Source organism: Lissotriton helveticus, chromosome 4_1, assembly GCF_964261635.1.
Source record: "Lissotriton helveticus chromosome 4_1, aLisHel1.1, whole genome shotgun sequence".
NCBI lineage: Eukaryota > Metazoa > Chordata > Amphibia > Caudata > Salamandridae > Lissotriton > Lissotriton helveticus.
In genome coordinates this window covers 497287597-497302572 of record NC_136063.1, presented here as the reverse complement: position 1 = coordinate 497302572, position 14976 = coordinate 497287597, and the positions used below count along the sequence as shown (strand labels likewise).

The 14976-nt window shown below is 44.3% G+C and overlaps 1 protein-coding gene across 2 annotated transcripts in view; it reads right to left on the bottom strand.

Annotated features, from left to right (window-relative positions):
- Nucleotides 1–14976, bottom strand: part of LOC144827208 (uncharacterized) — a 576624-nt gene that overhangs the window by 75338 nt on the left and 486310 nt on the right. The window contains exons 3-4 of one of the 2 annotated variants that reach the window (XR_013610079.1): nt 972–1032; nt 467–533 (exon numbers count right to left, since the gene is read on the bottom strand). The gene's annotated coding sequence lies outside the window, so the exon portion shown is untranslated. Of the gene's footprint in view, nt 1–466; nt 534–971; nt 1033–14976 lie in introns of those variants that run through there. The other variant, XR_013610078.1, reaches the window with a different exon arrangement.

The following is a 14976-nucleotide window of genomic DNA, read 5'->3' as shown; positions in this document are numbered from 1 at the left end:
AAAAGTTTAACTAATCACACTAGGCAGACTACCGCCCAGCAGTAATTCACCCTAGTCAGTAAACGTGCTCCCATGCACTTAAGAGCAAGACTCATCAACTCAAATTAAACTCGCAACCTAGAAAAGAAAACTTACAGTTCAGAATTCCTATCAATGTGTAAGCGGAACGTCGCTCTACATACCACAATTACAGACAATTGAAACAAATAGATCTTGATATCTTGGAATTCACTGAATCTGATACCAAACCAACCAATAAAACCCAATGAACTACAAAAGATCTTGAAATGTGTTTACAAATATGAATAATACATCTGTACAACGTCAAAAACTCAAATATCATAGGAAAATATTTTGGGGGAACCACAGTCAAAGAGGAGGCTCTTTTATGCAACCATCCTCTTCTTCCTTTTTTGTAGGAGACGAATATTTTACTGTACCCTGATATTTCAATCAACCAAAAATTTACCTTTGGTGTTTCGGCTCCTGCAGCATTGATCATCACCCTCCTCGACATAAGCCCCACAAATCAACTTAGTAGACAAAAAAAATAGTGATTGTATTATAAAATGTTAAATAGGCAGTACAGGGAAATGCAAAATATATGTGCCACAAGGGCTCAGATCAGAGTACATAGTCAGAAATCAGGATTGTTGTAAGTCCCAATAGGTAACAAAAAGCATAGGAGAAATGGACAGATTCCCTAGAGAAATGAGGAAGTCATCAAAATAACTGAACAATGTCCTGTGAGGAAAACGAAAATCCTCTCACTAAATTCTATTTGTCATAGTCTAAATGAACAGTGACAGCATTTCTAGGGGGAAGAAAGGCTCTGGTTTACACCCAAAACTAAGGATTTTTCTTCACATTTTACGAATAAGCAAAAACTGCAAATTCAGCATGGCATGACTAGCTGTATCATATAGTGAGCAAATCAGAATGAGGATAATCACAATAATTATAACACTTACCCATTTCTAAGGTAGAGGACAACTTTTATCAGCTTCGACCGCAACAGTGCAGGTCAGAGATCTATAACACAATATAAAACATTTTCAAACAAAGACTCATACACCAGTGTGCTATCAAGCCTGCACCAGAACTTCCAGAGGAAGTGTCCTTCAGAAAGTTACATTAGGAGCACAATAAAATCTCATTCACAATACATGTGCACTGAGAAAAATACCAGTGAAAACTGTGGGGATAAAGGACACACAGCGGAATATTGATTGGAAGGGGTAATGTGCAGGAGCAAGATGAGTAGAACACCAAAACAGCATCCATTTTAATAAAATGGTCTCTCTGCAAACATGTGGCATAACTAAACAATGATATTAGACCTGGCATCATTGGTGTGAGTCTCCCTTCCATTTTGATGGATTACCTCCTCTGTTTTAATATGTTTTTGCTGGTTATATGCTTTGGGCACTGTGCCACTGCTATTCAGTGCCACAGTGCAAGTGCGCCCTATGTTAAATTGATGTACTAATTGGTGATTCCATGATTGGGTTATTTGATTTCCCTGTCAGCCCCTAGTACAGTACACCATGTGTGCCCAGGTCTTGTAAATCAAATGCTGCTGGTGGGCTTGCAGCACTGGTTGTGCCACCCACAGAAGCAGCGTGTAAAGGGTGTCTCAGGCCTGCCATTGCAAGGCCTATGTGCAGTCTAGTACTGCCATATCGACTTGGCAAGTGCACCCACTTGCCAGGCCCTAAACCTTCCCTTTGCTTCATATTAGACACCCCTGTGGTACGCCCAAGGGCAGGGTGCATTGTAAGTATAAGGTAGGACATTGGCTCTGATGTGTGTAGCATGTCCTCATAGTAAATTACACCATTTTCATTTTTCACTATTGAAGGCTACCCGTTCTCCATAGGCTAGAATGGGCAGTTAGATTATTACATTCTTATAATCCTAACTGACTCAGGGAACATGGTAGAAAGTCGAATTTAGTATGCCTGAACTCAGAATAATAAAATGCATCTTTTAGTAAAGTTGGTTTTAATATTCTATGTTTGAAAATACCACTTTTAGAAGGTAGGAATTTTCTTGCCTAACTGTCCAGGCCTGCCTCTGCTAGGTTGTGTATTCCTTGTCTGCCTTCACTCACTTGGGGGATCATTCCAGTAGCTACCACACTCTTCTGGGTTCCTGACTGGGTACTTCTCCCTCCCACCGCCGCTATACCTACAGCGGCCGCCGAGCGGAGCGGAGGAGTGGAACCACAATACCAAGCCTCCCCAGCGGCACTGACATCAGCCGCCAAGGACGCCTACGCGCCCGGAGGCGCTTTAAATCACAGCACAGCCCCCGCGTCGCGGGAGCGCCGGGCGAAGCCCGAGCTAAGGGCGGGCCATCTGTGGCCGTCAGGGGTCGGCAAGGGTCGGGTCGGGCAACCCCCCTAACGAAGAGCTAAAGGACAATGGGTAAGCGATAATTACAAACATCGCCCACAGGAGGGGGAGTTAAAGCTAAAATCCCACGAAACTCTGCTAGTATAATATCCTACTTAACCTCTGCTGTGGGGGAACTAACATTTTTCAAAACAACAAGTGGTCCTGAGCATACGAGAGATAGGGAGAACAATGGATATATATAGATCACAATGGAGCTCTATATAGTTCAAAATTCCTTGACCAGCCGGACAAGGAATATTTATTGGTTCAATTGATTTGTAATATCAAAAATACAAACAAATAACCCAAGAAATAAGGGTTACATTGGGGCACAGTCCTGTGCCTTAAAGGGAGGAAAAGGTGGGAAAGTAAAGGTAAGTGGAGAAAATTTAAGTGGAGAAAATTTATCAGGCAAACAGTGTGAGCTTGCAGGTCACTGGTTTAAGTTATACATTTAGCAGTGTATCCTGGAGTCATTCATACAACCAATAGTATCAGGGAAGTACATGTATGAACTACTCTAAGGTCGACGTTTCGATCCCCAGCTCAAATATCATGGGATCATCATCAGGACAAGTGTAATAATGTTGCCTGAACACAGTTATATACCACACCCAGCGGTTGACTTGAGATGGGAATGGCTTCAGATGAGAAAGTTCGAGGGGGGCAACCACGTTTATTCTTAATGGGTAAATTGTTCCATGGAGTGTGGTGATACAGTCTGTAGGGGAGCTCGAATTAGTGAAGCCCAATCTTTAGGGGTTTCAAGGTGAGGTGACAGCAGAATAACTGGTCTTGTGATTAATAACTTGGAACATCTGGTCCTATGGCAGTATTTTACATAGTTTTTGGTATCTGCATAGGATTTGCAGAAGTCTGTTTCAGAGAAAAGAGAATGCAGCGTGGTTTGGTTGTTTCTTTATGGAACCTGTTAGTTCGTGGGCTGGATCGCCGTCCTACAGCGTCTCGAATTAGCGCTGAATCAGGAAGTGCGGCCAGGCGATTAACTGGTCCGCGATGGTGGAGAAAATTCTCCGAGGCGTCGGTCACTCGAGCAGCTCACAGTGGAGGAACTAACAACCCAAATTGCTAACACTGAGCGAGAATTGGGTCTGGAAGGCATCGATATTCAGTCACAGGGGCCCGTTGTTAGCCCCACCACTAGGCATATCCCTTTGGAGCCAAGGATTATATTTGACACTGCTAAGAGTATCATAACATCTGACTCTATTACCCCACTTTGCCCAGAGCAGGGCTCATCTGTTAACATCCCGACTGTGATCGAGTCCTCAGAGGGAGGTCATAATGACGTAAAGAAACGTGGAAAGAGGCAGTACAAAAAGTCTAAGACACCGATTAACAACTTGACAAAGAAAGGAACCTTATTATCCAGCCAACTTGAAATCTCCATACGGGACTTGGTGGAGAACATTTTCACAGAGAAACTGGAATCTACTTTGATACAGATATCCAACGACATTATTGGCACCTTGAATGATTGTGTGGCAGGGATTATGAAAACATGTGAGCGTCTAAACGCTTCTTCTCTAACACAGGTACATTCCCTTAGCCAGCCGGCAGTCATCTTTCCATCCATTAGCCAGGCCTCTAAATCCCAGAGCCCTGGGAGAAGGGAAGTGAGTGCACCATTATCCCCCACTAGGACTCAAGAGATAGAAATGCTCTCCATTAACACAGTGTCATCCCGGACCGGAACAGATTGAAAGGGTTCATTGTTGGGAATAGGCCCTGAAAGCCATCCTACTCCAAAACGGGCTCTGTCAGTCAGGAGGGAACCCATTAGGGACAGAACACCGGTACCCCTGCCGACTATCAATCTTCCCCCCAAAGCTACCCCTTTTGTTGCTATTCTTGTAAATGTCCCCCCACTGAAAGCAGGCGAGGTTGAATCCCTTGATGTCCTGTTGAGTAACATAAAGAAGTGGTGCAATGAAAACTACACTGGGGGGAAAAACATCTCTTCTAGTATAAATATGGGCAGACGGGTAGGTTGGCTGGGTCATACAAAAAACATCTTAAGGGGGATTGCCTCATTGTAAACTTTAATAATCCTGACGGGGCAACACATATGCTTTGGGATGCCTCTAAACTAGATCTGGAGGATGGAGGTATTCGAGCTATGCCATTGGGCTTTTTCTACCCGCAGCCGAACATGTGTAATATGGGAGAGAGGAAAGATCCGGCTCGGAGCTCCAGTAATCATAGTAGGCTTACCCCAAATCTTCCCATTTACCAACCCACCTGGGTAACACAAAAATCACGGTTGCTGCCTAAGCCTAATAATACCCCCAGACAGGAGACCAGGGTGGGACTGGTTTTATTGAATCGATTTTCCCCCTTATCCCAAGTAGGGGAGATTGATTGACTAGAGGATCCTGTTAACTTGATCTTAAATACCCAACATAATAGTGTAGGCATGACTGAGGGGATGGGGGAAAAGGTAAAAATGTTAAGTTGGAATGTTGCTGGTCCAAGGTCAAAGAGGGAAGATAATGTCTGGTTAAACTTTGTGAAACAGTACGATATTGTTGCACTCCAAGAGACGTGGGACAGGGACTGTGACTTCTGGTTAAACGGCTTCACATCATACTATGTACCTGCTTTGAGTTCGCTAGCGGGGAGAGACAGAGGGGGTCTTATGTTTCTGGTCTCAGTAAACATAGCAGGTAGAGTTAAAATGGTCGATTGTATTTCCCCTAATTATCTAGTACTGGAAGTAAGTTTGGCAAACAACATCCAGCTAATTCTTATTAACTGTTATAATTCAATGCAAGGGGAGTCCCCAAACGAGCATCTCCATTCGTTGTCTAATTTTTAAAAAATGTATAAGGAAAAGCAAACCACTTTTGTTCATTATATTTTGATGGGCGAATTTAATGTACATTTATGCAATCTAAACTGTCAGTATAGAGTTAGCGATGGCCCCGATTTCACAACCCCTCAACATTTCGAACACAGCTCTAAGGGTGAAGCAATGGAGGCACTCTTGTCCAATAATGACTTGTTTGAGGTGGGGTTTTCTGATGGGAGTGACCGTGTCGCTACATACAGAGCAAGGGACAGTGAATCTATAATAGACTATATATTTGTATCCCCAGGACATTTAAGTCACGTAATTTTTTATAATGCCATACCCTCCACTTTCAGCGATCATAACCCGGTAGTGATAGAATTGGACAATGGTCTTTCCCTCTTGAATAAAACGGCCACGACACAAGTTGTAGCTGATGTAAAAGTAAAAGATCAAGGGAGGAGATTAGAATGGAACAAAGTCACTCCCGAAGACTTTTTTCACACCATTAATATGAAGGTTGGCACGGAACTAAATACATGTGCAGACCCTCTCAAATATGGGGGGATGTAATCGCTTCATACGAAGCAATTTATTTGGAAGTGGCTAAAGAACTCACAATCAATACTCGATCTAAAGCAAATCCTGCCAAAGGCTGGTTCGATCAAAAATGCACGAAAGCACATAATCTACTTAGAAAGGCCCTTAATAAGATACCTAGGAACAAACTCCTAGTAGCTCAGCTTAGGAAAGAGTATTCATTAATAGTGCAGGCACGCAAAAATGAAATCAAACAAGCTGCCTGGGCAGCACTGATGGAAAAAGCAACAATGAAAGATAGTTCTGAGTTTTGGGCAATCGTTAATAACCCTCTGTTCACTGGTACCCAGAACTCTGTATTAGAAGTCAACATCTCAGAGGAGGACTGGTTAAGTCACTTTAAAAATATCTACGGGAGTAATATTGAGCTGGAAACTTTTGAGGTACCAAGCACTGACCCCCCCATTTACACCAATTAGTTTTACGGCAGAGGAGGTTGAGAAAGCGATAGAGGGAACGGCAGGGCGTAAGGCCTCAGGCCCTGACGGTGTGCCATCTGACATGTATAAGGTTAACTCCAAATACTGGGCGAAAATATTGACGAATGTTTTTAATACATCGGCTGCATCAGGGTTCCCAAAATCATGGTCCTGTTCAATTATAATCCCTGTGTTTAAGAAGGGCCAAAGGGGACACCCCAGATGTTATAGGCCAATATCTTTACTAGATTCTTCTATCAAAATCTTAGGGAAGGTCATTCTAGCTAAAATAACAGACTGGGCTACGGAGAAAGACATTCTATCCAACATCCAGCATGGCTTTAGATCGGGAAGAGGGACGGAGGACCAATGTCTCAATTTACATTTAATTATAACCAAATATATGAAGGCTGCTAAGGGCTCAATCTTTTTGGGTTTCATGGACGCAGGAGGGGAAATGCACCGCAGGTTTTAAATCAGGAAGAGGGGTCCGCCAAGGCTGTATCTTGGCCCCTATGTTATTTACGTTATATATAAATTCCCTGGAAGACAATGTGTTAACGGCGATGTGGAAAAGTAAATTTTGCCATGTTCTGTGTCCCTACGTGTTCCCCATCTTATGTTATATGTGCATGATTAATATGCATATGTATTCCCTTATGATCGATTAAAGACGCAATTTTAGTTGTGTCCATCTCTAGTATGCCAGTTTTCAGTTCTCGTTAAAGCTACGAGTATTAGGCCTATGTAAAGTTATGTTGCCACGTTTTACAGTGTGCACATTAATTCATTGAAAAGTCTCCGTTTCTAGGCCTCAAAAGGGCCCGGACACCAGATTCAGCTCCTGTCTCCTGAACCCTCGCTGAGGAGCGATACAGCCCCCACCTGTATCCCTGACCCTTCACTTACTTCCTGCCTCACAGTGCCCGGCCCGGCCTGGCTCTGCCTGCCAGTCTGCCAAGAGTATGTTATGATTCTAGTTATCAGTCCAGCCCTCCTTCTCTGCATTCCTAAAGCTACTGAATCGCATCAATAGTTTCAGTCATCGTCTAGCCTTTACGTCTCCATGTAAGAGAAATACTGTATTAATGGTCATTTAATATTCCTCAACACACACTACATATAGAATGATGCATGCACCAGTCTTAGAGTCTGTTAGCCTTTACCCTGATAACTTTTGGATTCTATCAAGATGTTCTCTAAACATCAGATACTAGATAGTGTTTAGGTACATGTCGCTCTGACACTCCAGACTTTCGTCTCCTCTTCTAGCGCAGAAGTCATAGCCCCCAGTTCCTCCTAGTAACACGTCATTGCCAGCTTGCGCGCACCACTAGGTCAGAGGTCCCGGCTCCTTAGGTAGCCCCCTCCATGTTTCCGCCCCGTTTATGACATATTCTGTTACGTTTACATCACATGTCTATGTATATGCCTCTTGTTCCACCCACTTTATGCCTTATCTTTCGCGACTGCTATGAACTCCACCCACTGCTACGCCTACTGTACTGAATGCTATGTATTTTGTTTAACTATATATACTTGTGCACTGTTATTAAAGGTTGGTTATCATTCCAGATCCTGCCCCCGGCAGCTGCCATCCTATTCCCGTGCAGGTTGTCCTGTTCCTGTCCTTTATGCCTGATTAAAACCTGCAAACTCCAGCTACCTCGAATCTTGACTCTTATTTATTGAGCTATCTGTTATTGTATATCTAGTCAAAAATAGAACAGGTATTTAATTATTTATTTACCACATAATGGCGCCCGAATAGGGACTTGCCCTTTCCCCACGCGCCGGAGAAGCCACGCCAGCCCCCTGACCCTCTGCAGCCGTGACGGAACCATACCGTGCACGTGCAGATATTTCTGCTTCAAGTATCCCTCAGGCCCACGGAGGAGACGGAGGTTGCGGTCCAGCATCCAGACGAGGCGGTGGAGGAACGCGGCGAGTCCCGACCAGAGCCCAAGCCGAGAGTCCAAGGTCCGAGGTATCCGGAGGCCCACCCGTAACTGAAGTCCGAAGTTCGTAGTCCGTCGTCGTAGCAGTCCAGTCCAGTCCGAGGCCTTCCGTTCTTGCTGCCCGGTGAGTACCGTTGCTGGGGTAGTATCTAGACAGGGTCAATTAATTTGTCTCTGGTCCGTGGGTTTGGGTACGCAAATCCAACACGAAGTATCCACCTAGGTGGATGCGGGTCCTGACGTGTCTCTTTATGAGACCGGTATGTTTCGTACTGTTTCAGCAGTGCATCTAGTAACTCTAGTAAGTTCTAGTCTCGAGAAATTCATGTGTTTCTGTTCTCAAGTATTCCAGGTAATGTTTCTGTTCGAACTGTTATTTTAAATGTCATTTCAATGTGTTTTTAATGTCGTGGTATGAGTGATCAGTCTCAAGTCATTATTGTGTTCATTGTGTATTGTATTGTGTCCAGATCCCAGTTCACGTCATGCCTCTGTTCTCAAAATTACGTCAGTTAAGAACTAGAAAAGGTCTGCTCGAGGAAGCAGTTCCTGTCCCACCTAGGGACAGTCCAGGTCATTTTATGTATCATAAGCATGGCATAAGTGCCATATTATATCTAGACTTATGGGTCGAGTACACTAAGGAATTAGAAGAGAAATATAGATGGCCTGTATCAGGCACATGGGATGCCGAGTGCATCATGCGAGTAGAAGAAGTATTATGGAAAAAGAAAGCCAGACAGTCACAGAAAGATGCCATCGAGTTATGGCGCAAAGAATCTCATAAAAGAACCGAAAAAGAAATCAGAAAGTCAGAATTAAGTAGAGAATCCTCAGAAAGAGCCCAAGAAAGGGAACTAATCGAAATAGGTGAACGAGTTAAAACCGAACAGTCAGACAGACAGAGGAATGCCCTTATTAAGGGTATGTACCCTCTTCTTGCCGAGGGCTTGCCAAAAGCAACCCCGGAGGCATCCAGTAATTTTCCGCCACCCTTAGTTCCGACCAAGCTACGTCACAAACCGACCGCAGCTGATATTTTTCTCTCGTCCTATTTGGACGACACAGCCCCAGAATATGCAAATCCTGTTCCGCCAGCTCCTGTAAATAATGTAAATCCTGCTCCTCCAGTCACCGGGGCACCTGTTACAGCACCTGTTACGGTACCCCCGGTCCAGCCTACATTACAAGTACCCGCTACACTGGTCACTCTGCCAGCACGAAGAGTATCAGTCGACGATTCCAGTTTAGGGGCCGCGGGAGGAGGTCCTCCGGGAACCCCGCCGCCACACAAACGTGTAACGTCAGTCGAGTTACATGAACGTGCGTTACAGCGCACGCCCAAACATCAGTCTGTTGCAGATATCAGACGAGCTCTTACCGAATGCCGTTATGATCCGGTCCCAGGTGATGATAGTATGGTTATATATTCATTACGTGTAAGACGGGTGACCGAGTATTTGGACACCCTACCAAATATGAAAGAAGATCTAGACAGAATATATCGTTTCATTCGTACAGGAACAGACCCAGAAAGTATTGGCGAAGTCATGTTTCTAAGAAAAGCTGAGATTCAGCTCATGCTATTAAAGTTTCTAATTAATTGTTTAATAAGGGAACAAGATTATCCGACTAAAGATCCGACCGAAATGAAAGTCCTGACAAGGTGGAGTGATAATAAAGCCGAGGGAAGACACAGGACGCTCAGTTGTATAGAGAGTATGTACAAGAAAATTCGTAAGGAAATAATAAGGTTACACGAGAAACGCAAAGCAGCACAAGTAAGCGAGAAGGAAAACGACTCTTCTACTGAAGAGGTAGACGACGAGAATACCGCCAGAATAGCGTATGTAGGTAAAGCTAGACTTCCCGACCGACATTCACGTCTAGAACACAAGAAAACTGTCCCTCTTCCAGCACCAGAACAAGGTTCTCTAGAGCAAGTATTTCAAGCTACCGATCACATTCTGAAATCACGAATCGGTTATAGTGAACTTAGTACCATGCATGAACAAGAACTAGCCCGATCAGCAGTCCGATGGGCTACTGATTCTACCACTTTTCCAGACGAAATAGTGGCACAAATGTGTCTGAAACTGCCCCCAGCCGAGCAGCGACTGGTGGGTATGTATATGATCCAGCACCTCATTACATTGTATGAGGGTCAGCATTCCGATCCAGGTCCGTTACATGATGTTCTGAACGAGTTACTCCAGTATAAATGGAGAGGTCTAGGTACCGACTTAATTAGTATCATTCTAGAACAGCGCCACAAATATAGAACGTTTCTGAACCCGCATTTTGTTCACGTCTCACCCCCAGAAAGTAAACCCTTTTACATAGACAGACAGCATCCGTTACGAGAAGTACACCCAGTTAGGACAGCGGGTGGTGAAATGCAACGAGTATTTGTTTACACCCCGATTACAAAGATGGAACTCTTAGAGATGAAAAAGTTAATTCCCTGTCACGATAAAGATCCAGCAGGGTTCCACCGTGAATTAAAAGACATGCTCCGTATGGGAGAATACACGTATCCAGATATAATTAAAATGTTAAAGGTCCTGTTGCCCGCGGGCATATATGAAAAACTCAAGGAAAAAGAATGGGAGGTGGGAGAGAAAAAGATAGATTGGGCAGCTCTAGAAGCTGAAGAAAATACACGTGTACCAGGTACCGGTCAAGGAGATAAATGTAAAGAATTACCTGAACTGTTAATACAAGTTTTGCCAAGATTACTAGCCACGAAAAAGGAAGACTGGGATGCAATCTCAGCCTGTAAACAGAAACCAGACGAAGATACTAGTGATTTTTATTCTAGATTTGAGAAATGTTTTAGCATCAACAGTGGTTTGAAGACGAGTAGTGAGTCATACCCTCATCTTTTTGTTACTAAACTAGTCGAGAATTCAAGTCCACAAGTTAAAAATAGAGTTTTGAAAGTCGAGAGTACCTGGCAAGCTAATACTCCGTCCCAAATGCTCCAGATGCTCCAGTATCACCAGAATAGAATCAGGGAAGAGCAAGAACACGAAAGGAGACGTATGAAAGACACGAAAATGAAAGTATTAGTTGCCCAATCTGTTCCACAAGACAGTCAGAAGAGGGGTCCAAATCAAGCCAGTCATCCTGCAGTTCCTGTTAAAGGGACCTGCAATTATTGTAAACAGCCAGGTCATTTTATAAACGAGTGTGCAGTTCTGAAACACAACATAGCCACTGGTAAGACTAAAGAAAGACCACGTCCGCCTAGACAAGAACAAGTTTCACAGACTTCCCAGTTACCACAGAATACACCACAGACAGTTACAGCACCGCAGCCTATAGCTGCAACACAGCATGTTACACAGCAGATGTACCAGTATGCACAGTCCGAGTATCCAGAGTACCAGCCGTATTCATGAAACAGCCTAGAGAGGGAGGTAGGCTTGCCTCTCATCGAGATTCCTGTAGATCAAGAGGGTCCCTATGTTCACAGTCAAGTATTAGGGAAAGACAGAAAGTTTCTGATTGATACAGGGGCAAGTAGGACTACTATCAGTCATGACGAGGTTCCAGGGGCTCCGCTCTCAGGCTCTAGAAATGTTTCCCTTGGATTTTCAGGAAAGCCAATTGTTAACGAGATTTCCAAACCAGTTACTCTAGAAGTAGGTCCATTGTCCCGAACTACTGACCTGCTACTCACGAAATCATGTCCAGAAAATTTGTTAGGCATTAAGACATTAAAAGAATTAGGTGCAGTTATTTGCTGCTCCCCAGAAGGAATACGTTTGTTTTTACGTGACTTTAAGGGTCACTATGTATTACGTGATTTTGATCCAAGATTATTGAATGTTCCGCAGCATCTATGGGCACAAGGTCCAACTGATGTTGGTTTTATGCAAATCACACCCCATCGTGTGACTCTCAAACCAGGTGTAGTGTTACCACGAATCAGACAGTACAGATTGCCACCTGAGGCTGTAGCAGCCTTATCCAAAATTATTGACGAGCTCATTGCTCAAGGAGTAGTTGTAGAAACTGACTCCAATGTATGTAATTCTCCTATCATTCCAGTCATGAAACGTACTGATCCAAATGCACCTCCAGTATATCGATTAGTGATTGACCTTCGAGAACTTAATAAATGTATCATTCCCCAGTACCCAGTTGTCCCAGATATTTCTTCCCTATTGACAGCCATTGATTCTGAGGCTACATTTTTCACAGTCATAGACCTCAAAAACGCATTTTTCAGTGTCCCCATTCATCCAGACAGTCAGTTTCTTTTCGGATTCTGTTTAAATGGAAGGAGCTATAAATTCACACGAGCTCCTCAAGGTTTCACAGAAAGTCCTAGTATTTACAGTCAAGCACTTAAGAGACAACTAGACAATATTCACATGCCAACTGACACTGCCCTGCTCCAGTATGTCGATGATCTACTGATCACAGCCCGTTCTGAACGTGCCTGCGAGCGTGCGTCACTTACAGTCCTGTATTTCCTAGCCGAGATGGGGCACAAGGTGTCCCCTTCGAAGCTTCAATTCTGTGTCCAGCAAGTGATCTACTTAGGCCACTTACTGTCCAAGAGGGGTAGGCAGTTGACACCTGACCGTATCCAGTTAATAGCGAGTCTTCCTCAGCCCAAGACCCAGAAGGAGGTACGAGCTTTTATCGGCCTCACTTCTTATTGCCGACAATGGATTCCTCAGTATGCATTTCTAGCCAAGCCACTGATACAGTTAACGACACAGGAGGCAGCCGTATCGACTGTCCTCCCTTGGACCCAGGAACATACACTTGCTTTTAATGAGTTAAAGAAAGCTTTATGTCAAGCTCCTGTTCTAGCTACTCCGAACTACAGTAAGCCTTTTACACTTTTTGTCACAGAACGTAATGGTACAGCATTATCTGTTCTCACACAAGATCAAGCAGGACAATACAAGCCCTGTGCTTATTTTTCGAGCACATTAGATCCAGTAGCCCAGGCTCTGCCTGCGTGCCTCAAGTCAGTTGCAGCCACAGCACTAGCTATCAGACAAAGTGATTCCATAGTGTTAGGACATTCCCTGACAGTACAAGTTCCACACTCCGTGGAAGTTCTTTTAAACCGAACCCAGACTCAGCACTTGACCATTGCACGTTTAACAGGTTATGAATTGACACTGTTCCAGCCACACATAGAAATCAGACGCTGCAACGTTCTAAATCCTGCTACACTGTTACCGTCAGTTACTTCAAATCCTGCCACACATGACTGTGTGGAAGTAGTTAACACCATGACAAAGCCAAGACAAGACCTGACAGATATTCCATTACCAGATCCCGACCTGACACTTTATGTGGATGGTTCATGTATGAGAACAAGTACAGGAGAACTAGTAGCCGCGTATGCAGTGACTACTGAGACTGAAGTTATAGAGACACACCGTATTGACACTCTGTCCGCTCAAGCAGCAGAGCTAGTTGCTCTGACCCAAGCCTGCATACGTGCCAAAAACCTGAAAGTTAACATTTACACAGATTCACGTTATGCATTCGGAGTCGTACACGACTTTGGAGTGCTCTGGCAAGAAAGAGGTTTTATGACTTCTCATGGAACCAAGATTCAGCATGGTCTCCTTATCCAAGCTCTGTTAGATGCAATACATTTACCAACAGCTATCGCTATCATGAAGTGCAAAGCACATACGAAAGTCACTGACATTATTTCCCAAGGTAACGATCTAGCAGATCGAACAGCCAAGTTTACAGCCCAGACTCCAGACATTCCAGTTAACGCAACACTGACACACACTCCAGATCCGACTACATGTATGACAGTTAAGGACCCCACTCAAGATGTCATAGATATCCAGTCACATGCTACTCCCGAGGAAATCAAGAAATGGTCCGAACAAGGAGGGGTCCAGACAGATCAGGGATGGTTGACGAAGGGAAAAGCCACATGGTTTCTCCCCGACTCAATGGTTCAAGTCATTATTAATACCGCACATAGTCCTGCACATTTAGGAGAAAAAGCCATGTTAGACAGTATCCAGAACATTTGGTTCAACAAGCATTTACGAGCTGCAGCCAAGCAGAAAGTCCGTACCTGTATGATATGTTGTCAGTTCAATCCAGGTAAAAGTGTCCCGGTGGAACAAGGGGGATTCCAACCCCCTGACCACCCTTTTGAAGTCCTCCAGATGGATTATATTCAGATGGAGCGATGTCGAGGTTTCAAGTATGTTCTTGTAGTTGTATGCGCTTTGTCCAGGTGGACAGAAGCATATCCAGTTCCAGATTACACAGCAGCGACCACTGCCAAGCAGTTGGTTCGTGAATTCTTCCCCCGTTATGGACTCCCTAGGGTCGTGTATTCTGATAACGGCCAGCCATTCTCATCTGAGCTCATGAAACATGTTTCCCTCTTGTTAGGGTACCAGTGGAAGTTTCATTGTGTACGCCATCCTGAAGCAGCAGGTCTCGTAGAGAGACATAACCAGACATTAAAAATCCGTCTTGCCAAAGTCTGTAAAGAGAAAGGTGTAGACTGGCTAGTAGCTCTGCCAGTCGCCCTATTTTATATGCGCATGGTCGCACATTCCAGATCAGGTCTGTCCCCTTATGAGGTCGTATTCGGCCGCCCCCCGAACATGTGGGGTACACCTAGACCCCGAAGTATTACAGATGTTTCCAGTAATATGCTGACAGATTACCTAGCTTCCTTGATGTCTGCCCTACACTCTTGTCGTTCACAGGTTGCCGCCGCATTTCCAGACAATACTGAGGTGAAACAACATGAGGTCATTCCAGGCGACCTA